This window comes from Citrus sinensis, chromosome 5, assembly GCF_022201045.2.
Source record: "Citrus sinensis cultivar Valencia sweet orange chromosome 5, DVS_A1.0, whole genome shotgun sequence".
Taxonomy (NCBI): Eukaryota; Viridiplantae; Streptophyta; class Magnoliopsida; order Sapindales; family Rutaceae; genus Citrus; species Citrus sinensis.
Window position 1 is genome coordinate 8,366,994 of NC_068560.1, and position 27,986 is coordinate 8,394,979.

General features: G+C 36.4%; 1 non-coding gene and 1 pseudogene across 1 annotated transcript; one reads left to right on the forward strand and one right to left on the reverse strand.

Moving 5' to 3' along the window:
• Positions 1-85: 85 nt before the first annotated feature.
• LOC127902225 (receptor-like protein 3) lies at positions 86-27,967 on the reverse strand (annotated as a pseudogene).
• On the forward strand, positions 12,906-13,009 carry LOC127902860 (small nucleolar RNA R71). Its single transcript, XR_008055496.1, has one exon. It is a non-coding gene; the product is annotated as a small nucleolar RNA R71 (small nucleolar RNA).
• Positions 27,968-27,986: the final 19 nt, after the last annotated feature.

Consider the following 27,986-nt stretch of genomic DNA (forward strand, 5'->3'; position numbering starts at 1 on the left):
TCTTCCTCTCAATCCGTGCACATAGCGTCTGCCAAAGCTGAAATGTTGCAAAAGCTTAACCTATGAAGGGGATAAAGCATCCCACCTACAGATCCAATGATGAATCCAAAACAACTCCAGCAATAATGCCATAATGAAGCTCGTTGTTTGATGATTCATTTGGCCAATCCCACACATCAGTTCTTGGATGAATAAAATCACATGAATTGTGTCTCTGCACAATATCACCACACAATCTTGGATGCCCTTCAAAGCTGGAGCTTGGAAACGTATGAAACTGACCTCCTGATGGTATTGTCCTTGAAGATCATTGTTGGCGACGCTGAATGAAGATAAAAAGTGAAGATCAACGAGGGATAAAGGGATTTTGCCATGCAGATTGTTTTCAGAAAAATCTAATCCCTCTAATTTTGTGAGCTGAAATATTTGATCAGGGATTTTGACACCGGACACAATAGATGAGAAAGCACAACGTCACACACTCAAGAAATCACAAGCTCACCACCACAGCAAACAACAAAAGGATACAGAAAATATTCACCACCTAAAGTTGTTAAGCTAAGGATACAGAGCTTAAAACACTCACCACTCGATGGAATCCACCAAAGAGATACAGAGTTTGATAATAGCTCAAAGTTCATTCAATTTCCAAAATTAATCTCCGTCCTTTGGTTACAACTACATAAGCTTAAATAACTTTCTTGGAAGAATCCTCCAAGCATAGGTTTACTAGAAAGAAACCCTTCAAATAACTTGACTTTAAAGACCAACATTAAAGCTAGACATTAATAAAACATTGGTATGCTTAAAACATAACAAAGAACATTAAAAAAAAATCCAAGTCCCGAAATATTCTTCTTGACTCAAAACTGAACAGTCTGCACTTAACTGATCATAACTTACTGTAGAAAACTCCAAATTTAGATTAGAAAAATTCATTGGAAAGGTAACAGAAATATCTTTCCAATGATGTATGGCTCGAAAATTAATTCGATCTCATGCAGTACAGTTTAATTTCCAAAGATGCCCCTTTTGCACAGAAATTCTGCTCACTTGATTAATGTAAGAACTTGAGCTGCACTTGGTATAACTTGATTACCAAATATTTCAAACACTCCTGTGTTAATCTCCCCTAGTTGAAAAAAATTTGACCTAGAGTTTTGATAATTTTCTTCATGATAAGGAGACAAGTCTGATATGTTGAACGTTGGCGAAACATCATAGCCATCTGGTAGCTCAATCTTGTAAGCATTATCACCAATGCGTTACAACACTTTAAATGGTCCATCAGCCCTTGGTCTAAGTTTAGCAAATTTCCCAGGTGGAAAACGATCTTTCCTAAGATGAACCCAAACCAAATCTCCTTCCTGAAACTTAGCATGTTTTCGATGCTTGTCTGCAGATTTTTTATACTTCTCATTTTGCTTCAATATTCTATCTCGAACCTGTTCATGCATCTTCTTGATACTTTTAGAGCGTTCTTCAGCCTCTCCACTAAATTGATGATCAGTCAAAAGTGGAGCCAAATCCAAAGGACTGATTGGATTCTTGCCATAAACTACTTCAAAGGGACTTGAACCAGTAGTTTGATGTATGGAGTGATTGTAAGCAAATTCAATCTGAGGCAAAATAAGATCCCATTGACGAATGTTCTTGCCCACATAACTTCTCAAGAGATTTCCCAAGCTTCGATTCGTCACTTCAGTCTGACCGTCAGTTTGAGGATGATGAGAAGAGCTGAATTTAAGAGTGGTTCCCAACTTCCTCCAAAGAGTACGCCAAAAGTGACTCAAAAACTTTGAATCCCGATTAGAGACAATGGTTTTCGGAATTCCATGTAGCTTCACAATCTCCTTGAAGTACAAATCAGCCACATGAGAGGCATCCAATGTCTTGTTACACGGAATAAAATGAGCCATTTTTGAGAATCGGTCAACCACCACCATGACAGAGTCTTTGTTTCTTTGAGTTCTTGGCAACCCAACAACAAAGTCTAGACTAACATCTTCCCAAGGAGCTTCAGGGACTGGTAAAGGATTGTATAGGCCTGTGTTTTGACCATGAGCTTTGGCAATATGACAGATTTTACACCTCTGCACATGATGCACAACATCTTTATCCATCTTTGGCCAATAGAAATTACCTTGCAAGCAAGCTAACGTCTTATCCCTTCCAAAGTGACCTCCAACAGCACTGCCATGTGCCTCCATGATAATAGATTCCCGTAAAGAACACTGAGGAATACATAAATGATTCCCCTTGAAAAGAAAGCCATCATGCAATTGGTACTGATCATATGATCAATTCTCACATTCTCTCCAAATCCTGCCAAAGAAAGAATCATCCTTGTATAGCTCTTTCAAAATTTCAAAGCCTACAACCTTCACTTGCATAGAAGAAAGCAATGAATGTTTTCGACTTAAAGCATCAACCACAACATTCTGAGCACCCGATTTATGCTTGATGGTAAAATTGTAAGCTTGAAGAAATTCCACCCATCCGGCATGTTTTCTACTAAGCTTCTGCTGACTATTGATAAACTTTGGTGCCTCATGGTCGGAGAAGAGAATAAATGGCCTTGAAAGCAAATATTGGCTCCAATGGTTCAAAGCTCAGCAAATAGCATACAATTCTTTGTCATAAGTTGAGTACTTTCTGCGGGAGTCATTCAATTTTTCACTAAAGAAAGTGACTGGTTTCCTTTCTTGGCTGAGTGTTGTGCAAATTTTAATGTACTCGCAAGCGCACGAATCTATTGTAGTATAGATCTATGGTGACGAGTGTCGATCCCACGAGGAGGTGGATTTTTAATTGTGTATAGAATTAATTTTGTAAATGGGTTGTTGGATTTATGGTGGAAATGATTTGGTATATGCTAAAACTTAAATTAAAATGGCGAGAATAAATTCTAAAATTGGAATTGCAATGGCGAGAATAAATTGAAGATAATTCTATTGAAATGACGTACTTGGGTATCTGGATCCGTATCAACATGCATCATGGGCTAAATAGTCCGTATTAATGCCAATTAAGTCATGAGGGGGGAATCCACACCTCATGAACCACGCTCTAATCAATATGGTGCTAAGGGCTTATCGTGCCAAATAATAATAACCTTATACTAGAGAGCCGGTGTAACCAAGGCGGTACTAGACAAGATTAGTATTATTTGTCGACGAGAAGTCAAAACATCCACAAAAACTAGAGGGGAAGAGAAAGTAAATTTACCAAATTAAGCCCATGACACATGTTGAGACTTCACCTTCAACCCAAGCTTGAAAGAAAATTAGCCACTCATAATTGAACTAGGGGCAAAATGGGAATTTATTAAAATACATAGAAAATACAAGATGGAGAGAGAATTACAGAAAATGGATCCCAAAAATGGATTCAGAGATATCAAATTAGGGGGGGGAGGCCCCCTTTTTATAGATACATGGAGTAAATCATGGCCATCGGATTAAAAACAGTTTGGACGCTCAGGATTGCGCCACGTCATCAGTCAACAGTCCACGGTTTGACCACGCGGGTGAACAGTAACACGGTTTGACCCGACTTTGAACAGTAACGCGGTTTGACCCGGATGAACAGTAATGCGGTTTGGTTGAAAATAATCCTGTGTGATGCATGCACCGTACACGAGATTTTTCGTCCACTGATATGCTGCCACGTCACCATCAACAGTACATAAGAATTTTAGCCCAACAGGATCGTGACACCTCATCAGTCAATGCCACATCATCGGTCAATGCCACGTCATCGATCCGTCTATGTGAACAGTGTCGTGAACAGTAACGTAGACAGTACCGTATACGTGAATAGTACCGTACATGTGAATAGTGCCATTTTTCCTTTTATGCTCCTCCTAAGGTTTTCGACCGTCCTGAGTTCAAAAGTGATGTCCGCTTTGCCGTCTGATCTCTCCTTTATTGTGAAATGACTATAATGCCCCTAAAATACATAAAATACTTAATTAAAATAAAACACATGCAATTAAATCACAAGAAGGTTAAATATATAAAAGTAAGGGTTGTTAATAAGACTTAAAATGTAAAATGACGGTTTTCTCCTTTATAAATATGCATTTTCTAACACTCAACACACCCCCCAACCAGCTTATTGCTAGTCCCTAGCAAATAAAGCGAAAACAAAATTCAAATTCAAAATAATTTTTTTTTTGTTTTAATAGAAACACTCGTATTTATTCCATCAGATTAATGATAGCAATCAAATAAAAGTATAAGCATTATCTCCAGTCTAAAGCAACATCACACCCACATCAACCATCCACATGAATTAGCCCAGTAGACTTTGTTATAGCTACTCTCAAGAATGACATGTCAAACCCCAAAATCTCACTGGAAGTAGTGACACTCTCACAAATAAATTAATCCCAATAAAAATAGTCACTCCAATGAATGGTAATTGAGAGAGAAAATAATAAAGAAGTGATATCACATGCTCTCACCAAGATGAAATAAATATGCCCTCAGCTTAGAAATAATACGATCTCAAGTCAAATAAAATGTTAGTCAACCCACTTTATTTATCTTTTTTTTTTTTTAATTATGCATCACTACATCTTTTTAGCCCATATAATTAGCTTCTACTTCGGACTATAGTTCCCTAAAATCAAGAAGGACTTTTATTAGGACGTAACGTAGGCTAGGGACATGGTTAACAAAGAAGGGAAATAAGGAAAACAAAGTGTATGTTTGAGAAAAATGCAGAGAATTTTTTTTTTTTTTTTTTTGGAAGTTGCAAGGTGGATTTCACCTATTTTTATTCTTTTGAAACAACAACTTTTGTTTTTGTTTTTGTTTTTTTTTTGTTTTTTTTTTTGGCATAACTTCACTGAACAACATAATTATTTACATTTTCTCAAACATAAATAGGTGATGGAACTTATAAGACATCGGGTAATACTCCAAATCGGAGTGGGTCAAGATGATAAGTTGACAAAGAAAATGTTTTTTTTTTTTTAAAGGCTCAAAAGGGTTAACTATGGATATTTAATAAAAGGGATGGCTAGAAAGGCTCAAACGGATCAAAGATGGCCTTTCCATCGTCTTTTAGGGCTCTGAATAACCTTCCATATCTACTAGTTAGATGGGCCTCCAAATGTAGCAACACACTCTTTTTTCTTTTTCTTTTTTCTTTTTTTTTTTTTATTTTACAATTTTTTTTTTTAAGGGTTAACTCAAAAGTAATTTAGAGATCGTGTATAAAATAATAAACTGCTAAGCTGTATAAAGAGTGGGCAAAAGGGTTATTCTCCAAGAAAAATAATAGGCTCAAAAACTCACTTGGTACTTATTATGACATGTTCATTCCTTCAAGCAACTCACATTTGTCTCCGACATCAACATGTAAAGTAGCAAACATAGCGTAACATCACTTAAGACCAAAGATAATACAAATACTAAAATTTGAAATTAATCATGTCATCCAATGTTAAAACAAATCACACATTTTTTTTTTAAACATCATTCTACCCCCCACCTATTCTAAACATAAAAAAAAAAAATATATATGCATGCAGAAATGTGAAAATGATGTAGAAAAATTAATTTAGAAAAGTTACAAAAATGATAGAAAAGAAAATGATTTTTTAATTATTTTTTTTAAAGAAGATGCGTTTCTAGAGGAACTACACTCCATATTCAGCCATCTTCGACTCAAAAGTTGGAAAATGCATTTTTATAGAGGATAAATTAAAAAGAAGAAAAATAAACATAAACACATAATAAAGAAAAAAGAAAATGTCTTAATTTTTTTTTTAAGTTTTTTTTTTAATTTTTTTTTTAAACGATGAAGATGCGTTTCTAGAGTCACTACACTCCATATTCAGCCATCTTCAACACAAAAAGTTAGCAACAGTTAGTTTCTACAACAAAAAATTAGTAAAAACTTAACCAAAATTTCATAATTGTCGACTATTCCCTCCCCCCAACCAGAACGAAACATTGTCCTCAATGTTTGAAATGAAAGAAGTAGAGTTTAGAAGACATCACCTGGGTGGTGCAACACAGAAGAAAATATTTACAGGCGGAGAGTTAAATCTAATTTGTACTTCTTACTGCTGCTACTGTTACCATCATTATTTGGACGCTCCAACACAAAGGTCCAGGGGTCTGGCTCCGGTCTATAAGCTTGTAATAGATCCAGTAGCTCATTAGCAGTGTGAGCACAAATAAAGAGTTTTTTCACATTAGCGGGAATGAAATAGTTTTTTATTGCATGGTTAAGAAATGCGATAAAGCCATCATAAAAGTTATTGACATTTAACAAACCGATGGGTTTCTGGTGAATGTGTAGATGGGCCCAAGATGCTAGTGTCATAAGTGCCTCTAGTGTTGCAAGATCTCCTGGAAGGAAAATAAAAGCATCAGCATAATTAAGCATTTCAGTTATTCTTTCTTGCATACCTGAGACGACTAACTCTTCTCCAGTTGATGAGTCAGACGAACTGCCCAATGGTTTTAGGACTCTTGGGATGATGCCTAACACTTGACTTCCTCTGATAAAAGCTGCTTCTGAGACCATTTTTGATAACCCTCGGTTACCTCCTCCATACACCAAATGTAAATTTCTCGCTGCTATGCTTCGACCAAGATCTATGGCTGCCTCAACGAACTCTTTATGTTTGCCATAGGTAAATCCAGAAAGCACACAAATGTTCTTGAATTGTCTATTGGGAGTAGCTGCCATTGTGATACTTCTCAAAAACAATTTGTGAGTGCTTGACAAAAAAGAAATCACATTTAAGAGTCTTGGTGATAGTGGGTCATGGTTGTGTATGAGGTAATATGTCAGTGTCAAATAACGCGTAAAGCACGTGGCTCGCAAGTCAAAAAGAAAACAGTAAAAAGGAAAAAGCAAACAGTAATAAAATTATTAAAGACAATAATGCAAACAATAAGACAATAGTGAAATAAAATAACAATAAAGTAAAAGGATATTTACAGGTAGTTGCGACTGTGGCTCACATCTTCCTCTGGTTTTACGTCCAGAAACGGCTTGAACGCCCTCTATGGGTCGAGGATAGGCTTCCTATCCAGTTTTCTTATAAACTGGCAAACAGGGTCGTTTATAGTCAGATTCCCGAGACTATATCGTGCATGCTCTTTCTGGAATAATGGCCATAACTGGAGAATCGCTCCTTGCACATATCCACTGGGATGCGTTTCAAGAGACAAAAGGATATCATCCAATGACTCCTTATTCAAGCCATCCCTAATGAATTGAATCTTATCTTCCCTGTTATCAGACACCATTCCTAAAGAACATGGGTTTTTATTGCAACTCATTCTGGCACACTTATGACAAGCAACAGAAATTCTTCGAGCTCGTCGTTTTCTTGCATAATTTCCTTTACCACAACCAGGCATGTATGCAATAAATTTTAGAGGTAACTCACCTGCCGATCGTACTTTAGCCTCGATTAACCAACGGATGTCAGCAGGTATGTTATTCCTCATGAGTAATCGCATGCGTTCGGACCGAGCTTTATAGATCGTAAGGAGGGCATTCTGAGGAAGTGAAGGGAATCGCTTGTGAAGCTTCGCTAGAATCTCGTTTCTGTCCATACCTTCGCCTCAGAATATCAGTTATTATGGGAAACTGAAGTAACCGACTTGATTGTCACGGAGTACCGTTATCCGCCACTTCACCGGGGTAACAAACTAAAGCACACAAATAGAAAAACAAATTAAAACACACAAAGAAAATTAAAATCGTCCTCTTATTGAATTTACCTCAAGCTCCAACTGGATGTCGTAAACACTTCTCTCAATGTCTCTGAGTTGGTGTTCTAAACCCTCAACATAGGCTACTAACTCTGGTGGTTGTAGAGCCCAAATGCGATGTGTTTTACAAAATTGAATCTGTCTTTTGAGATGAGTTTTGACACGTTGAAGTGGTTTAAGAATGTTCAGGAGGAACGGTCTAAGTATGAGACTCATGATTAAAAATGATAAGAGAAAACTTAATGGTAAAATAAACACACTTATGCAAAAACAATTTCAATTAGCAAAAGAATAATATAAAGAAAGAAAACAAAATCAAATCAACGAAAAGAAAGAAGAAAAAAAAATCAATTCAAATCTGGTGGGTCACTCAAATTTATTTCGGTGTCTTCTCCACGTGGTTGGTATTCTAGATATGGCTTTAATCTTTGACCATTAACTTTAAACGTGACACCGTTCTTTGGGTCCTTAATTTCAATTGCCCCATGTGGAAAAACAGTATGAACAATAAAGGGACCAGACCAACGAGAGCGTAACTTACCTGGGAATAGGTGCAAGCGAGAATTGAATAAAAGCACTTTCTGACCTGGAGTGAACGATTTTCTCATAACGTGCTTGTCATGGAAGACTTTCATTCTTTGCTTGTAAATCTTGGCATTTTCGTATGCATCATTGCGAATTTCTTCAAGTTCTGCCAGTTGTAATCTTCTTTCTGAGCTAGCTTGCTGCATGTCAAAATTGAATTTCTTGATGGCCCAATATGCACGATGCTCGAGTTCCACAGGTAGGTGGCAAGCTTTTCCATACACTAGCCTGTAGGGTGACATCCCAATCGGGGTCTTGAAAGCCGTTCTATATGCCCATAAGGCATCATCAAGTCTTAATGACCAATCTTTTCTGTCCGGCCTCACCGTTTTTTCTAATATGTGCTTTATTTCTCGATTGGAGATCTCAACTTGGCCACTGGTTTGCGGATGATACGGGGTCGCCACTTTGTGTGTGATTGAATACTTTGTCAAAAGAGCTTTGAATGCTTTGTTACAAAAGTGGGCACCACCATCACTGATTATTGCTCGAGGGAATCCAAAGCGCGAGACAATGTTGCTTTTCAAAAATCCTATCACCACCTTGTGATCATTGGTCCTACATGGAATTGCTTCTACCCATTTTGAGACGTAGTCAACACCAACCAATATGTATTGATGGCCAAAAGAAGGGGGAAAGGGTCCCATGAAGTCGATACCCCATACGTCAAAAATCTCAACCACTAAAATTGGATTTAGTGGCATCATGTTCCTTCGTGTAATGCTCCCCATTCGTTGACACCTATCACATGAAGAACAAAAAGTGTAAGCGTCTCGAAATAGTGTTGGCCAATAGAAACCACATTGTAAAACTTTAGTCGCTGTTTTCTTAGCACTGAAATGGCCTCCACAAGCTTGTTCATGGCAGAATGAAAGGATATTCTGAATTTCATTTTCTGGGACACATCGTCTAACAATTTGGTCTGCACAATACTTGAACAAATACGGGTCATCCCAAAAGAAATTCTTTATTTCCGCAAAGAATTTGATCTTGTCTTGCTTAGTCCAATGCTCTGGAAGTTTACCTGTAACAAGATAATTAACTATATCAGCATACCAAGGTAATACTTCCACACTCATTAATTGTTCATCTGGAAATGACTCATTTAATGGTAATTGTTCTATTATTGTGTCAAAATGGAGACGAGAGAGATGGTCCGCCACAACATTTTCTGACCCTTTCTTATCTTTGAATTCCAAGTCAAATTCCTGCAAAAGTAACACCCAACGAATTAGTCTAGCTTTTGCATCTTTCTTTGTGAGAAGATATTTAAGAGCAGCATGATCTGTGAACACAATTATTTTACAACCAATGAGATAAGATCGAAATTTTTCTAATGCAAACACTACTGCTAGCATTTCTTTTTCAGTAGTTGAATAGTTCAACTGTGCATCATTTAATGTCATACTAGCATAGTAAATAACATGGGGAATTCGATCAACTCTTTGTCCTAATACTGCTCCTACTGCATAATCAGATGCATCACACATGAGCTCAAATGGTAATTTCCAGTTCGGGGCCTGAATGATGGGTGATGATGTCAACAACTATTTTAATTTTTCAAACGCCATAAGACATGAATCATTAAAGATAAAAGGTACATCCTTAGCAAGTAAATTGCATAAGGGTCTAGAAACTTTACTAAAATCTTTAATGAAACGTCTATAGAAACCAGCATGCCCAAGGAAAGATCTTACTTCTCTGACTGTTTTGGGTGGAGGAAGATTAAAAATGAGATCCACCTTGGCTTTGTCAACCTCAATACCTTTACTCGAAATGATGTGACCGAGAACAATACCTTGTTTTACCATAAAATGGCATTTCTCCCAATTTAAGACCAAGTTCTTCTCGATACATCTCTGCAGAACTAGTGTTAGATGATGTAAACATTGATCAAATGAATCACCAAAGACAGAAAAGTCATCCATAAAGACTTCAAGAAATCGTTCAACCATATCAGAAAAAATGCTTAGCATGCATCGTTGAAATGTAGCAGGTGCATTACATAATCCAAATGGCATTCTCCTATATGCAAATGTGCCAAAAGGGCAAGTGAAAGTAGTTTTCTCTTGATCTTTTGGTGCTATGGGAATCTGATTATATCCTGAGTAGCCATCTAGAAAGCAATAAAATTCATGGCCTGCTAATCTATCAAGCATTTGATCAATAAATGGTAAAGGAAAATGGTCTTTACGTGTGACAGAATTCAACTTTCTATAATCAATGCATACACGCCATCCTGTAGTTACTCTAGTGGGTATCAATTCATTATCAGCATTGGTAACTACTGTGACTCCTGACTTTTTAGGGACAACTTGTACAGGACTGACCCATGAACTATCAGAAATTGGGTAAATGATACCTGCATCTAATAGCTTAAGGACCTCAGTTCTAACAACTTCTTTCATGTTAGGATTTAACCGACGTTGCATCTCCCTAGTAGTTTTAGCATTTTCATCAAGGTGAATGTAATGCATGCAATCTACTGGGTTTATACCTTTAATATCTGCTATGGTCCATCCTAATGCTTCTTTGTGCTCTTTTAAAACATCCAACAACTTACCTTTTTGTTCGTCATTGAGGGATGCTGAGATGATTACCGGTAGAGTACTTTCTTCTCCCAAAAACGCATATTCCAAAGTGTTGGGCAATGGTTTGAGCTCGAGTTTCGGTGGTGATTCTGATGATGGAATGAGTTGCTTCTCTGATGGTGCTAGTTGTTCAACTCTTGACTTCCATTTATTAGTGTCCATAGATGGTGCTGAGTCAAGCAGGGCATTGACCTCTTCGACCGATCTGTCAATATCAAAATCAAAACCAAAGTGAGTTAAGCATGTCTGTAAAGGATCATCACTAAGGTTTGAAACAAAAGTGTCATCAACTAATGCTTCAATTAAATCCACATCAACAATTCCATCATCTGCACTGTGAGGTTGTTTGGCAATGTTGAAGATGTTCAGCTCCATAGTCATGTTGCCGAAAGACAACTGCATATTTCCAGTCCTGCATTGAATGTGAGCATCTGCAGTTGCCAAGAAAGGTCGGCCTAGAATAATGGGGATGTGCTTTCTTGAATCCTGTATTGGTTGAGTGTCAATTACAATGAAATCAACAGGAAAATAAAACTTGTCTACCTGGATAAGCACGTCCTCCACAATACCACGAGGTATTTTCGTGGACCGATCTGCAAGTTGTAACACCACTGGAGTTGGGTGTAATTCTCCCAGTCCAAGTTTCACAAACACAGAGTAAGGCAATAAATTTACACTAGCTCCTAAATCCAACAAAGCATTCTCAATTGTGTGGTTCCCTATACTACATGAGATAGTGGGGGAGCCTGGGTCTTTGCATTTTAAAGGAATTTTATGTTGGAGTATAGAACTAACGTTTTCTGTTAAAAATGCCTTCTTTTGAACATGCATATTTCTCTTTTTAGTACAAAGGTCTTTAAGAAACTTGGCATAAGATGGAATTTGTTTAATAGCATCAAGCAAAGGGATGTTAACACTTACCTGTTTGAAGATTTCAAGAATCTCACCTGTGGATTTTCCCTTTTTTCCTTTAGCTAACCTCTGAGGAAATGGAGCTTTCGGAACATATTCTCGTGGGTTAGTTTCTTCTTTCTCCTCCGGTGATGAGTCCTCAACATTCACAGGTACAATTTGATTTTCTTTTGTCACCGGCATCTCCACTTTGTTGTCGACTTCCTTTCCTTTTCGCAAGGTCATTATTGCTTTGACTTCTCCATGCTGCTGTGGTGAACTAGTACTTGCTTCATGCACTCCTTTAGGGTTAGGCACTGGTTGACTTGGAAACTTACCTTTCTCAACGGTCATTGCCAAGGTCTGAACTGAAGAAGCAAGTTGTCCCACCATCTTCTCGAGGCTTGAAACTGATTGGGCTTGTGAGTTGAAGCCCGCTCTCAATTCATTTCGTAGTCCATCAATGGTGCGGTTCTGTTGCTCAATCGTGGAGTGAGTAAGATTCTTAAGATTCTGGAATGAATCCTCCCATGGTCTAGGTTGAGAGTGGTTCTGGTTCTGATTGTATGGTCTAAATGGTGGTTGAGAGGCTTGAGAAATTTGAGGAATTGGTTGCATTGGTGGAGCTGGAGCTGCTGGTCCATTCTGTTGGAGTCCTTGAGACCATGAAAAATTGGGGTGGTCTCTCCATCCAGGGTTATATGTGTTGGAGTATGGGTTGTAATTTGATGGCTTTCTCATTACACCTATGGCATTGGCTTGATCTGAGTATGAGTCATGGTCATGTGGTTCTGTTGATTTAGCAGTCGATAACGATGCTATTTGTCGAGCAAGACCTTCAACCATCTCCTTGACTTCTTTGATTCCCGAAGTTGACTCGCCAATTTGAACCTCATTTACTCCTTTAATTCTTCTAGTATTCCTGAGTGATTGACTCCGTTGTTGGGAATTATCCGCTTGTCGCTGGAAGAATTCCCAAATTTCTGATGCACTTTTTGACATTAGCTCTCCTCCACTTGTTGCCATTAGCCATTCTTGCACATTTGGTAGTAATCCCTCCAAAAAGTATTGACATTGGTGCCATTTTTCGTACCCATGATGTGGACACTTCAAGAGTAGCCCATTAAATCGCTCCCATGTTTCAAAAAATTGCTCGTCCTCTCTCTGGGTAAACTCCGAGATTTCCCTGCGAATAGCATTGGTTTTATGCACTGGAAAATATTTATTTAAAAATTTTGTAACCATTTGTTCCCATGATGTAATGCTATTAGCAGGCAACGTATTTAACCATGAACGAGCTCTATCCTTTAAAGAAAATGGGAATAGTCTAAGTTTAACATCATCATCTGAAAAATTCTCATATTTGAATGTTTGACAAATGGCATGAAAATCATTCAAATGATTATATGGATCCTCATTTTCTAGGCCATAAAATGTAGGGAGACAATTTAACACACTAGGTTTTAATTCAAAACTCCTAGCAGCTACATTTGGGTATCTTATGCATGACGTGCTCAAATTAGCTAAGGGACTAAAATAGTCCTTAAATGGCCTCTCTTGTGGTGCTTGTAAATCCATTTTATTTTTAACGTGTTTGTGTGTGCGAAGTGTTTTTTCTAGTTCAAGGTCTATAGGTTCAAGATTAGGTAATAATGACCTACGACCATGCATGCAAAATAAATAAAATAAAAATAAAGATGCAAACAAAACAAAAAATAAAGATGGGAACAAAACAAATAAAAATAAAGAAGAGGGAGAAATTACGATACTAACCTTATTGCGCTATTACAACCTTTCTATAAAAATACACAAAAATAAATACGTGAAAGAAATTAACTAAAAATTAAATTAATAAGATAAACAAAAAAAAATTACAAAGAAAAATAAATGGAAAATTAAATTACAAAATTTTAAAGAAGAGAAAAAGAAAAGAAATACTAACCTTTAAATGTAGATTCACTTTTTTTTTTCTTTTTTTTTTAATAATAAAAAAAATACAAGAAAACAAATAAAAGAAATTATTCACAAAAATTAATTCTATGAATTAAAATTACTTACCTCCCCGGCAACGGCGCCAAAAACTTGTTGTGCAAATTTTAATGTACTCGCAAGCGCACGAATCTATTGTAGTATAGATCTATGGTGACGAGTGTCGATCCCACGAGGAGGTGGATTTTTAATTGTGTATAGAATTAATTTTGTAAATGGGTTGTTGGATTTATGGTGGAAATGATTTGGTATATGCTAAAACTTAAATTAAAATGGCGAGAATAAATTCTAAAATTGGAATTGCAATGGCGAGAATAAATTGAAGATAATTCTATTGAAATGACGTACTTGGGTATCTGGATCCGTATCAACATGCATCATGGGCTAAATAGTCCGTATTAATGCCAATTAAGTCATGAGGGGGGAATCCACACCTCATGAACCACGCTCTAATCAATATGGTGCTAAGGGCTTATCGTGCCAAATAATAATAACCTTATACTAGAGAGCCGGTGTAACCAAGGCGGTACTAGACAAGATTAGTATTATTTGTCGACGAGAAGTCAAAACATCCACAAAAACTAGAGGGGAAGAGAAAGTAAATTTACCAAATTAAGCCCATGACACATGTTGAGACTTCACCTTCAACCCAAGCTTGAAAGAAAATTAGCCACTCATAATTGAACTAGGGGCAAAATGGGAATTTATTAAAATACATAGAAAATACAAGATGGAGAGAGAATTACAGAAAATAGATCCCAAAAATGGATTCAGAGATATCAAATTAGGGGGGGGAGGCCCCCTTTTTATAGATACATGGAGTAAATCATGGCCATCGGATTAAAAACAGTTTGGACGCTCAGGATTGCGCCACGTCATCAGTCAACAGTCCACGGTTTGACCACGCGGGTGAACAGTAACACGGTTTGACCCGACTTTGAACAGTAACGCGGTTTGACCCGGATGAACAGTAATGCGGTTTGGTTGAAAATAATCCTGTGTGATGCATGCACCGTACACGAGATTTTTCGTCCACTGATATGCTGCCACGTCACCATCAACAGTACATAAGAATTTTAGCCCAACAGGATCGTGACACCTCATCAGTCAATGCCACATCATCGGTCAATGCCACGTCATCGATCCGTCTATGTGAACAGTGTCGTGAACAGTAACGTAGACAGTACCGTATACGTGAATAGTACCGTACATGTGAATAGTGCCATTTTTCCTTTTATGCTCCTCCTAAGGTTTTCGACCGTCCTGAGTTCAAAAGTGATGTCCGCTTTGCCGTCTGATCTCTCCTTTATTGTGAAATGACTATAATGCCCCTAAAATACATAAAATACTTAATTAAAATAAAACACATGCAATTAAATCACAAGAAGGTTAAATATATAAAAGTAAGGGTTGTTAGTAAGACTTAAAATGTAAAATGACGGTTTTCTCCTTTATAAATATGCATTTTCTAACACTCAACACTGAGTACAGCACCAATTCCAGTATTAGAGGCATCACACTCAACTTCAAACACCTTGCTGAAATCTAGAAGTGAAAGAATAGGCACTTCAGTCACCTTTCTCTTGATGATGTCAAAACTCTCTTGTGCCTCCTTGGTCCATTTGAAACCTTCTCCTTTCAAGCATTCAGTTACTGGAGCAACAATTGTACTGAACCCTCTGATAACTTGTCGATAAAAAGAAGCAAGACCATGAAAACTTCGGATGTCATGTAGCGACTTAGGAATTGGCCAGCTCAAAATGGCCTCCACCTTGCTTGGATCCATTTTAATTCCATCTTTCGATACAACATAACCCAAAAAGACAAGGCTATCAGTGAAGAACCATCACTTTTTCAAGTTGACATAAAGCTTTTGATTTCTCAAAATCTCGAAGACTTGGCGAAGATGCTCCAAGTGTTGTTTTTCATTTTGGTTGTACACAAGGATGTCATTAAAATACACAACAACAAATCTACCAATCAAAGGCTTAAAAACGTGATTCATCAGGCGCATGAAAGTGCTTGGGGCATTAGATAGACCAAATGGCATAACCATCCATTCATAAAGTCCATCCCTCGTTTTGAAGGCCGTTTTCCATTCGTCACCAGGTCTCATTCTAATTTGATGATAGCCACTTCGAAGATCGATCTTAGAAAAGATTGTAGCACCATAGAGCTGGTCTAGAAGATCGTCAAGGTGTGGAATAGGGAAACGATAATCAATCGTTATCTTATTCACTGCTCTACTGTCAACACACATACGCCAAGACCCATCTTTCTTTGGTACCAATAAAGCAGGAATAGCACAAGGACTTTTGCTATCTCTCACCAACCCTTTCCCTATAAGCTCTTCAACTTGCCTCTGTAATTCTTCGCACTCCTTTGGATTCATTCGATAAGCCGCTTTATTTGGTAGTACAGAACCCGGAATAAGATCAATGCAATGTTGAATGTCCCTCATGGGAGGAAGGCCATGTGGTAATTCTTCTGGAACAACATCTGAGAATTCTTCAAGCAAATACTTCATAATCAGAGGCGACTCATTGCTATCTTCATTTTCCTCAAACACCACCAGCACGTAAACTTCACTACCCATTTCAAATTCTTTTTTATAATCTGAAACATTCAGCAAATTGTTTTCCACTCCTTTGATAGGTTTGGGACTTTTCTCTACCTTTGAAGGACCCATAATGACTTTACTTCCATCTTTAATGAAAGTATAAGTATTCCTATAACCATCATGAACAACCCTTCTATCGTACTGCCAAGGACGACCCAAAAGCAAGTGACATGCATCCATAGAGACAACATCGCACCAAACTTCATCTTTATATTTATTCCCAATAGAAAATGAAATAAGGCAACGTGTGTTTACCTCAATCTCATTTCCCTTTTTAAGCCAAGAAAGCTTATAAGGCTGAAGATGCTGCTCCGTTTTGAGCTTCAACTTCTTCACCATTTCAGTTCCTACCACATTCTCAAAACTGCCACTATCAATAATGACATTACATATCTTTCCATGACAAGTGCATCTGGTGTGAAAGATATTCTTTCTCAGCCAATCTTTCCCATCTTCACAAACAATACTCAAACTCTTTTGAATAACTAGAGAGTTTCCATCATCAGCATATGTAACTTCTCCATCTTCAACATCCTTTTCGACACTAGGATTCTCATGATCTTCCACATCCTCGTCATCGCTTTCCTCTTCAACAAGGGCAACCACCCTACGATTAGGACACTCAGAAGCAATGTGCCCATAACCATGGCATTTAAAACACTGACGAGAACTAGCATTCGAACCACTTGCTCGCTATTTAGATCCTTCCCCAATATCAATCCTCGTAATTTTCTTTGTAGTAGAATTCGAACCAGAATTATGCTTAGAAACAGAGCCACTCCCTCGATTGACATCACGAACTGTGAACCGAATACCCCCACCACGAGCATCTTTTTGTTGCTTTTCCACCTTAAGAGCAAGTATGCATACATCACTATAAGTCCAATATGGTTGGAGCTGGACCACATTACCAATCTCAGGTTTCAAACCACCCAGATAGCGTGCGATCGTATGCTCTTCCGCCTCTACCAAATCACACTTCATCATTAGGTTGTCGAACTCTGCTGTATAGTCTTCCACTGACAATTCCTTTTGCCTGAAGTTGTGGAACTTAAGGTAGATATCTTGCCTGTAGTTATCGGGCAAAAAATTTCTCTTAAGATCTTTTTTCATTTTCTCCCAAGTAACAATTTTCCTCCGTCCCTCTCGTTCCCTTTGCCTCTTAAGATTTTCCCACCATAAAGAAGCATACTTTTAAAGTTTAATGGCAATGAGTTTCACTTTACGATCTTCAGGCACATCTCTGTATTCAAAAATGCGTTCAACAGTATTAAGCCAATCAACAAACTCTTCTGATTGCATTCTTCCTTCAAATTCAGGAATTTCGACCTTAAAGTCGAAAGGCTGATAAGAATCGCGATGCCTATGAATTCGAGAACGAGAAGAAAATTCACTATTGGAGCTTTGTTCTTGATGGAAGGGATTATAATCTACCCCGTCATTGATTGAGCCTTCTTCTTCCGAACTACCATTAGGAGCAGCTTCTTGAGTTCCTTCAAGGTGTTGTAATCGTTGCTGAAGCTGTTCTGCTTGCCTTCTAAGATCATCCCTTTCTATATCACCCAAGTCCCTCTCACGAACAGGAGGCTCTGCAACTCTTGCATTATGCCGACGTCGTTGAGCCATAAATTTTCAGAACCCAATGCTCTGATACCAAATTTGACACCAGACACAATAGATGAGAAAGCATAACGTCACACACTCAAGAAATCACAAGCTCACCACCACAACAAACAACAAAAGGATACAGAAAATATTCACCACCTAAAGTTGTTAAGCTAAGGATACAGAGCTTAAAACACTCACCACTCAATGGAATCCACCAAAGAGATACAGAGTTTGATAATAGCTCAAAGTTCATTCAATTTCCAAAATTAATCTCCGTCCTTTGGTTACAACTACATAAGCTTAAATAACTTTCTTGGAAGAATCCTCCAAGCATAGATTTACTAAAAAGAAACCCTTCAAATAACTTGACTTTAAAGACCAACATTAAAGCTAGACATTAATAAAACATTGGTATGCTTAAAACATAACAAAGAACATTAAAAAAAAATCCAAGTCCCGAAATATTCTTCTTGACTCAAAACTGAACAGTCTGCACTTAACTGATCATAACTTACTGTAGAAAACTCCAAATTTATATTAGTAAACTTCATTGGAAAGCTAACAGAAATATCTTTCCAATGATGTATGGCTCGAAAATTAATTCGATCTCATGCAGTACAGTTTAATTCCCAAAGATGCCCCTTCTGCACAGAAATTCTGCTCACTTGATTAATGTAAGAACTTGAGCTGCACTTGGTATAGCTTGATTACCAAATATTTCAAACACTCCTGTGTTAGATTTCACCAGAGAAATTGTTCAGGCTGAGATCAAGCACATGAAGAAACATCACGTTACCAATTTCGATGGGAATGCTGCCATTTAGGCCGTTGTTTCTCAGGTATATTGCTGGAGGTAAGCTGAAGAGTTTGTTATATTGTTGATTGTAAAGAGCGCATTTTGTTTCTGGCACAAAGAGAGGCAATTGAAGTTGGTTACCATCAGCTCTGTTTTTGGCCTCTTGCAATGCCAGAGCTGGCAGGCCACAAAATTCTTTCGGAAACTCTCCGGAAATGGAGTTGTAAGACAAATCTATGTAGAAGAGGTTTGGCATATTTCCTAACCATCCTGGAATCGGACCAGTGATTTGATTTGATCCCAAGTCCAAAACCTGTAACTTCTTTAACTTACCAAGCCAAGTTGGGATTTGGCCCTTGATTTCGCAATTGCCTATACCCAGAACAACAAGATTTTGAAATGCATATGACGAGATTGTTATCTGGTTTTCATCTGGAATTGCTTCGTGGAAAAAAATTTTACAGAGGAGGAGCATCCTCAGGTTCTTACAGCCCATCAAAATCCCGATAGCTCCAGTGATATTGCTCAAGTTATTGTTATTAATTGAAAGGTAAGATACAGATACTAGTGCAAGTATCGTAGGAGAAATTTGTTCCTCTATCTTGTTACCAGACAGACGAATTGCAGTCAAAAACATGCATGAAGTGAGAGTTAATGGGAAACTACCTGTAAAGTTATTGTTTCCGAGGTCTATGGTATGTAGATTGTGAAGGGTAGAGAAATTATATGCGGAGAGATCTCCTCTAAAGTTGTTAATCCGTAAATTCAATGTGATGAGATTAGTGCAGTTCATCAAAAATTGAGGCAAAAAACCTGATAGGCTGTTTGTATGAAGCTTCAAAGATTTCAAGTTGGCGAGTTTCCCAATATCTTAGGGGACCAAGCCACTGAATTTGTTAAGAGTTAAACTCAAGAATACTGAGGCTTGTGAGGTTGACGACACCATTGCTGATCGCTCCAGAGAGTTGATTAACAGGTAAGGAGATATCTTCAAGTGATGCAGCGGCAGAAACGTCATCAGGAATTGATCCTGATAGGTAACTGAAACCTGCCCGAAATGTTTGAAGCTTGGAGAAATTTCCTAGTCCAGAAGGAAGCTGGCAGTGGCCCCTAAAATAATTGTGGGAAAAATCCAGGATCCTGAGGGAGCACGAAGATTTATTAAGAGATATTGCTGGAGAACTTGTTGTGGCTGACATTAAGAGTAATCAAATTTTCAGCCAGCTAAAAAAAGGATGATGGAAATAGGCCAGAAAAAGAATTGTAAATCAAATCAAGAGTTTCAAGATGAATAACGAAAGAAAAGGAACCGACGGCGAGAGAAACGAGAGGTGATTGTGGGAAAGATTGAGATGACAGAGATGTGTCAGCTTTCCAGTAAACGGATAAATGCTGCCTCTAAGGCCTCTGTCGGGTAGCCATAGATGAGTGACTTGAGCTTCGGAATCGCATTTGATGCCTTCCCAGAGGCAGCAATCAGTGGAGAAAGACCAATTCAATGGAGGATTAGATGCATTGAAGTTGAGCGATAAAAGGGTTTCTTGATCTATTTGATTGCAGGCTTGATCAAGAGAGGCAAAGCGTGACAAGAATGCTTATGAACAAATCCATTGTTGTTCTTCTTTGAAGTTTCATGCTGCAGGTTTGTTAATTTTTTATGGCCATCGTATGAATGGAAGAGAAAAGACTAGAAAAAACAAAAAGTCGGTAGTTGCTAAAAATTAAAAAATTAGAAGACGGATATTAATAATTTAGCAATATGTCATTTCTCATATTCAAACTCTTTAGTAACATATAATTAGTAATGGATATTTAAAACTTCAAAGTTTGACGAATTCTCATGAGTAATTAACATATACGTATGTATGTGTATGTATGTGTGTGTGTATGTTGATAGACTAATAAATAATAAAATATTTCATTTCTTTGTGTACAAGCTACGTATAACCTGCTTTATGGATTGATTCACAATATAGATGTGGATAACTCTTGCTTAATGGCGTCACAAGGTTTTTGGCTCAATAAGGATGAAAGAAAACAGAGATGTTGTTTGGTTGCTGAGAAAATAGCTAAGAAAGAGATGTTTCTGGAATCTGTATTATTATTATTATTATTATTTATTATTCAACTCAATTTGTTACAAGAATACAATCTCTCTATATATATACATCTCTTAAGCATTATTATCATTCCTAATTGACAACTAACTATTAACTAATTACAATTTGAAACTTCAACACATAATACACATTGTGTTGCAACAAATTTTAACGGTTTATGCTGAGCTGTCATCTTGCTTTCTAACTTCTGACGTCACGATTATGTTTTCTTTCTTTAGCTTAGACTATTCCGTCTTCTTCTATATGAAATGAACTTCCTTAACAACCCCTTCAAACTCAAGGGACAAGGAAGAACGTTGAGTTTAGCACTTAAGTAATTAAACTGTGTAAATGAAAGGGGTTTAGTCATTATGTTTGCAACTTGCTCTGCACTTGGCACATACTGAATATTTAGCTCCCCTACAACAACCCTGTTTCGAATGAAATGCATATCAATTTCAATATGCTTTGTTCTTAAATGATAAACAGGATTTCTAGCCAATTCAGTTGCACTTATATTATCACACCAAATTGTAGGCTTTTCTGTGCAACATACTCCAATTTCAAAGAATAAAAATTATAACCAGATCAGTTCTGCACTAGTTGAAAAGGCTCTATACTCACTCTCTACACTTGATCTGGTGATGATGGATTGTTTCTTAGATGACCAAGATATTAGGTTGTTACCTAGATAAATACAATAAGCACCAACCGGTTTCCTATTGTTAACATATATGTTTCCATAATGTTGATTTTGATGATAACAAACAAGATTAAGAATGATTAGTCTTTTAAGCTCAAATTATTTTTTATACATTTTAAATAAATCATTATTTTCCCATTATAAAGGTTTCATATTTAATGGAAAAATGATGTTATGGAATTAAAGTGTTTTGGACTAAAATGAAAGTATTTTAAAACCTTTGATATTGTTTTAAAATTTCGAATTTGGACCTATTTGAAAATATTTAAATATTTTAGGTCATTCTATAATTTCACATAGTTTGGGTGAAATCATAATTTCAGAAAGTTTTGGGATTGACAAAGTATTATTTAGAAATTCTGAAATTGGACCTATTTGAAAGGTTTCATAACATTTTGAGCCATAATACAGTTTTATAAAGTTTTGGGGTCAAACAGTAAATTTAGAAAATATTTCACTGTAGCAAGCGGCTAACTGAATGTGCAAAACCGGTAGGCCAAATGTTGGGCAGAATCTATCCGAATTGAAAGCGGCTAACCGGATCCTGACAAACGGTAATCCGATTGTTGGGCAGTAAGCTTCTGGAGCATAAACGGCTATCCGGATTTCACAAGCAGCATACCGGATGTTCAGAAATTCAAAATTGTGGCTGTAACGGAAACATTAAGCGGCTAACCGGATGTCCATAAACGGTAAGCCGGTTATGACCAAAATGTGCATAACGGCTAGTTTTTGAGCTCAAACTATATAAACTCAAAACCAATTCATTTTTGGTAATCTAAGCAAGCATAAACAAGTGCACACAACTTATATTGAGCTTCAAATTTGAAAATCATCATAGATTAAATCTTCATTGAGCTATCATTTGGATATCCACTCTTAAAGAGAGTTTTTGTTGTAATTTTCATTTCTCATCAAATTGTGAGTGTACAAGTGTGAGAAACACTTAGGGTGAAGAGATTGGAGAGATAATCTCTTGTTGTAAAAGTTCATTGACACCTTGAAGTCAATTGTAAACGTTTGAAGCCTTGGAAAGGCTTGGATAGTGAAATCCTCAAGCCCGGTGTGCTTGGAGGCGTGGACGTAGGCAGGAATTGCCGAACCACGTAAAAATCCTTGAGTTTGCTTTCTCTTCCCTTGCTCATTTATTATTGTGCTTTCATTGAATTTATTGTTTTCGAATTTATTGAGGCATTAGATTGGATTGTTGTGTAGTTTGCTTAGCTTATTTTTTAAAAACCCAATTCACCCCCCCCCCCTCTTGGGTTGCCTAGTTAGTATTTCACCTATCATCCAAGTACACGCCCAATCAGCATCCATAAAACTAGTGAGTGTCAGGTTGCCTTCTCTGAAGAACTTCAAACCATAATCTTAAGTAGCTTTTAAGTATCTTAATACTCTCTTGCAGGCCATGAGATGTTGTAATGTAGGTGTAGAAACATATTGACTTACTTTGTTGACAACAAATGCAATCTCAGGTCTAGTTAAGATGAGATACTGCACGCCCCCAACAATGCTCCTATAGCGTGATGGATCTTCAAGAAAATAGACCAGCTCACCTTGGACAACTTTCTGCAACTTCAAACCAGTACTTATAGGAGTATCAACCCCTTTACATTCAATCATGTCAACCTTGGTCAATAAGTCTCGAATATACTTTCTCTGAGACAAATATAGACAGTCTGTATCATACAACACTTCAATGTCACGGAAGTATGACAATATGCCAAGATCTTTCAAAGCAAATGTTGTACTAAATGTGCCAGTAAACCTCTCTAATTCCATACTATTTGGTCCTATAATTAAAATGGAACACCCCAAAAATTTACCCATAAAAGCACAAGGGTAAAATTGGAATAAAACCTCACATCGTTTATTCTTATTAATAAACCTCAAGATAGACAATGATTATTCATACTCCAACTATATCCTTACATAAAATATTTGAAATAAAGTCTCCAAAAAAAAATCTCTAATCCAAAATAAAAAGTCTAGTCAAATTTAATCTTTAAAGCAACTCCAAATGTCCACTAAAAAAAAAAAAAAACTCCATCTAGATACCCAAGCCACATCTCTAATCAATCTGCAAAATATTAGAGATGAGGGATGAGACACCAACTCGGTAAGCAAATCCATGCACAATATTTGAAAACCTTTATCATTATACCTTTAAACATTTTATAACATCTTATAATAATATATTCATTTAACATAAGGGATGGATTCATGTAAAAGCATTAAAAATATTAAAATATCATAAAAACATTAAAACATAAACATTTGGTAGCTCATACCTCGTAATCATCATCATTCATCATTTAGGGTACTATACCCCGTATTGTTCCCCGCTCATGGTACTATGCCTCGCATTGTTTATAACACATTGTGCACAAGATCATCATCATACTAGCAAGTTGGCCATAACATTATATAACATCATAACATTTGCATCTCATACATTACTACGAACTACGAGCCAAAACATTTTTGAATCCACCTTACATCCTTTCATAAATAGCATTTAAAGTCTTCTAAAACATTTAAGAACTTTTCTTTGATCATTTAATTCTTTTAGAAATTCTTTAAGAAAACATTTTGTTTAAGAAAACTAATTTCTTAAGAAAAATTCATTTTGAAATATATTTATACATTTATAGTGTTTTTATTTTACAAAATTCATTAAAATATTTTAGAAATCCGTTTTGTAAAAAATTTCTATTTAAACATAATTCTTATAACATAAATTGCATTTATTATAAAGCACATCATGCATGAATCTACTTATATTGATCCGCATCAATCAACTCAATACCTTAAGAACAAACCAACGAGATCACCCACGTCCTATAATCATCATAAAAATATCCTTATCAATATTATCTCTAACCTTAAATATAATCCCAATCATCCTTAAATCATAGGCACTTATACTAGCTCAATACTTATACATATTCTAGACATAAACATGAGTGTCCTGCACATGCTGATTTTTAATAACCTATACACATGTCGGAAAACCATGAAAATTTATAGAGGTACTGTGAACATGCATAAAATTGCTTACAAAATTTCACAAAAATAAGCACAAGTGAAAATCAAGTCAGAATATTGACCTTTCACTAAAGTAACAAAATTGTCCAGTATTGACCAAAATAGACCTTTACCAATTAGGAATTTGTAAAATATTCTCTAGTACTCAAAATAATTTGTTTCTTTTTTCTAATTACAGTAAACACATTCACAAAGCAACTAATTAAAATTCATAATTTTTGGACGTCTGAAACTATTTTAAAAGCATTTTATTTCCGACAACATCTAACATGTTTAGAAAATTCCATATTTGAAGACAAAATTTCAAAAATTCATATCTTTTATTTTACAAGCCCATGACGATTCCAGTTTTTCAAGATAGAGAAAAGATTGAAATTTCATTATAAAATCCTAACATGGCATTTAATATTCATAAGTTATCCCAAACTATTACATGTTTCAGCTTCTGCAATTCTAGTAAACAGTTTCCAGATCGGCAGCTGCAGCATGTTATGATTTTTAATAATTTAACCATAATGAATAAAAATTATGAAATTGAACATGAAATCATATGAGACATAGATCTGTTGATGCAAAAGTCACCATAAGTTTTAAACATGTATAACCTTATGGAAAAAGTTCCAGAAGTGAGAACTGCCGCTGAAAATCAAAATTTTCCAGGACCAGTAACCCAACTTCGAAAAATCATAACAATTTGCATACTCAGGGGATTTCAACACAAATCCTGTCAATGGAAAGCTTAGGATGTCTAGTTCCATGATATGTACACGTATTCAGTGATTCTAATTAAAGAAAATGGTTTGAAGCAAAAAATGCAGACTGTTCATATCATCACAGCATTACAAACACACATATATTACCCAAATCGTACTACAAGTAATTAAAGGCAGACAATTAACAAAGTAAATCTTATAATTCAAAAAAATACTTAATACCTTAAGGCAAACACCAAGCAAAGAAGTTATAAAACTTTCTTTTCCTTCTCCAAAGACTTATATTTCTTTTTTTTTTACCTAGGGTTTTGTAACGATGTAGAAAATATAATACGACTTCCTTTTAAATACTTTTGACAATTAATAAATACTTTTAAAAAAAATAGAAAGCAACAAAACGAGATTTTTAGGAAAATTCTTTTTTTTTAATAAAAGATAATAACCTATGTAATTTATTTAAAGCAAATTGATAAGTTTTACTCACACTCAAACACCCAATAATAATTATCCTACCCAATTTAATAAGGGTAAAAGAGGAAACAAATAACGGGTGTTACATAAAATATCATCAACATATACAAGGACAAGAATTACAGAGGTTGGATTTCTTTTGATGAAGAGTGATGTATGTTGAGTGTTAGAAAATGTATATTTATAAAGGAGAAAATTGTCATTTTACATTTCAAGTCTTACTAACAACCCTTACTTTTATGTATTTAAGGTTCTTGTAATTTAATTATGTGTGTTTTATTTTAATTAAGTATTTTGTGTATTTTAGGGGCATCATAGTCATTTCACAATAAACGAGAGATCAAACGGCAAAACAGGCATCACTTTTGAACTCAGGATGGTCGAAAACCTTAGGAGGAGCATAAAAGGAAAAATGGCACTGTTCACATGTACGGTACTATTCACATGTACGGTATTGTCTACGTTACTATTCACGACACTGTTCACATAGACGGATCGATGACGTGGCATTGACCGATGATGTGGCATTGACTGATGAGGTGTCATGATCCTGTTGGTCTAAAATTCTTATGAACTGTTGATGGTGACGTGGCAGCATATTAGTGGACCAAAACTTGTGCGTACGGTACATGCATTACACAGAATCATTTTCAACCAAACCGCATTACTGTTCAAAGTCGGGTTAAACCGCGTTACTGTTCAAAGTCGGGTCAAACCGTGTTACTGTTCACCCGCGTGGTCAAACCGCGTACTGTTGACTGATGACATGGCGCAATCCTGAGCGTCCAAACTGTTTTTAATCTGATGGCCATGATTTACTCCATGTATCTATAAAAATGGGGCCTCTCCCCCCTAATTTGATATCTCTGAATCCATTTTTGGACTCCATTTTCTGTAATTCTCTCTCCATCTTGTATTTTCTTCGTATTGTAATAAATTCCCATTTTGCCCCTAGTTCAATTATGAGTAGCTAATTTTCTTTCAAGCTTGGGTTGAAGGTGAAGTCTCAACATGTGTCATGGGCTTAATTTGGTAAATTTATTTTCTCTTCCCCTCTAGTTTTTGTGGATGTTTTGACTTCTCGTCGACAAATAATAATAATCTTGTCTAGATACCGCCTTGGTTACACCGGCTCTCCAGTATAAGGTTATTATTATTTGGCACGATAAACCCTTAGCACCATATTGATTAGAGCGTGGTTCATGAGGTGTGGATTCCCCCCTCATGATTTAATTGGCATTAATACAGATTATTTAGCCCATGATGCATGTTGATACGGATCCAGATACCCAAGTACGACATTTCAATAGAATTCTCTTTAATTTATTCTCGCCATTTCAATTCTAATTTTAGAATTTATTCTCGCCATTTTAATTTAAGTTTTAGCATATTCCAAATCATTTCCACCACAAATCCAACTACTCATTTCCAAAATTAATTCTACACACAATTAAAATCCACCTCCTCGTGGGATCGACACTCGTCACCATTAGTCTATACTACAATAGATTCGTGCGCTTGCGAGTACATTAAAATTTGCACAACAATGTATCTGAACAGGTGTTGACAAAACCCCATTTAAGTAAACAATCTTTAAGCTTATCATACCAAGCTCTAGGAGCTTGTTTAAGTCCATATAAAGACTTGTGTAACTTGCATACAAAATCAGGCCTTGTACTATTAATGAAGCCTTCTGGTTGTGCCATGTACACCTCTTCTGTCAATTCTCCATTAAGAAAGGCATTGTTGACTTCAACTTGCCTAATATGCCATCCATTCATCATTGCTAGGCTCAGGACTACTTTGATAGTTGCTGGTTTAATTAAAGGATTGAAGGTTTCAAAGTAGTTGATTCCTATAATTTGCTAAAAACCTTTGGCAACTAACATTACTTTGTATTTAGCCACACGGCCATCAGTATTATATTTAATCATATACAGCCATTGATTACCAACAATTTTATGATCAGCTTGTTTAGGAATCAAGGACCATGTACCATTGCTGATTAGAGCATCATACTCATCTTTCATAGCCTTTAACCATTTAGGATCATTCAAAGACTCTTGAACAGTAACATGTTCTTTATGAGTGAGTATAGTCATGTATACTTTAGGTTTGAAA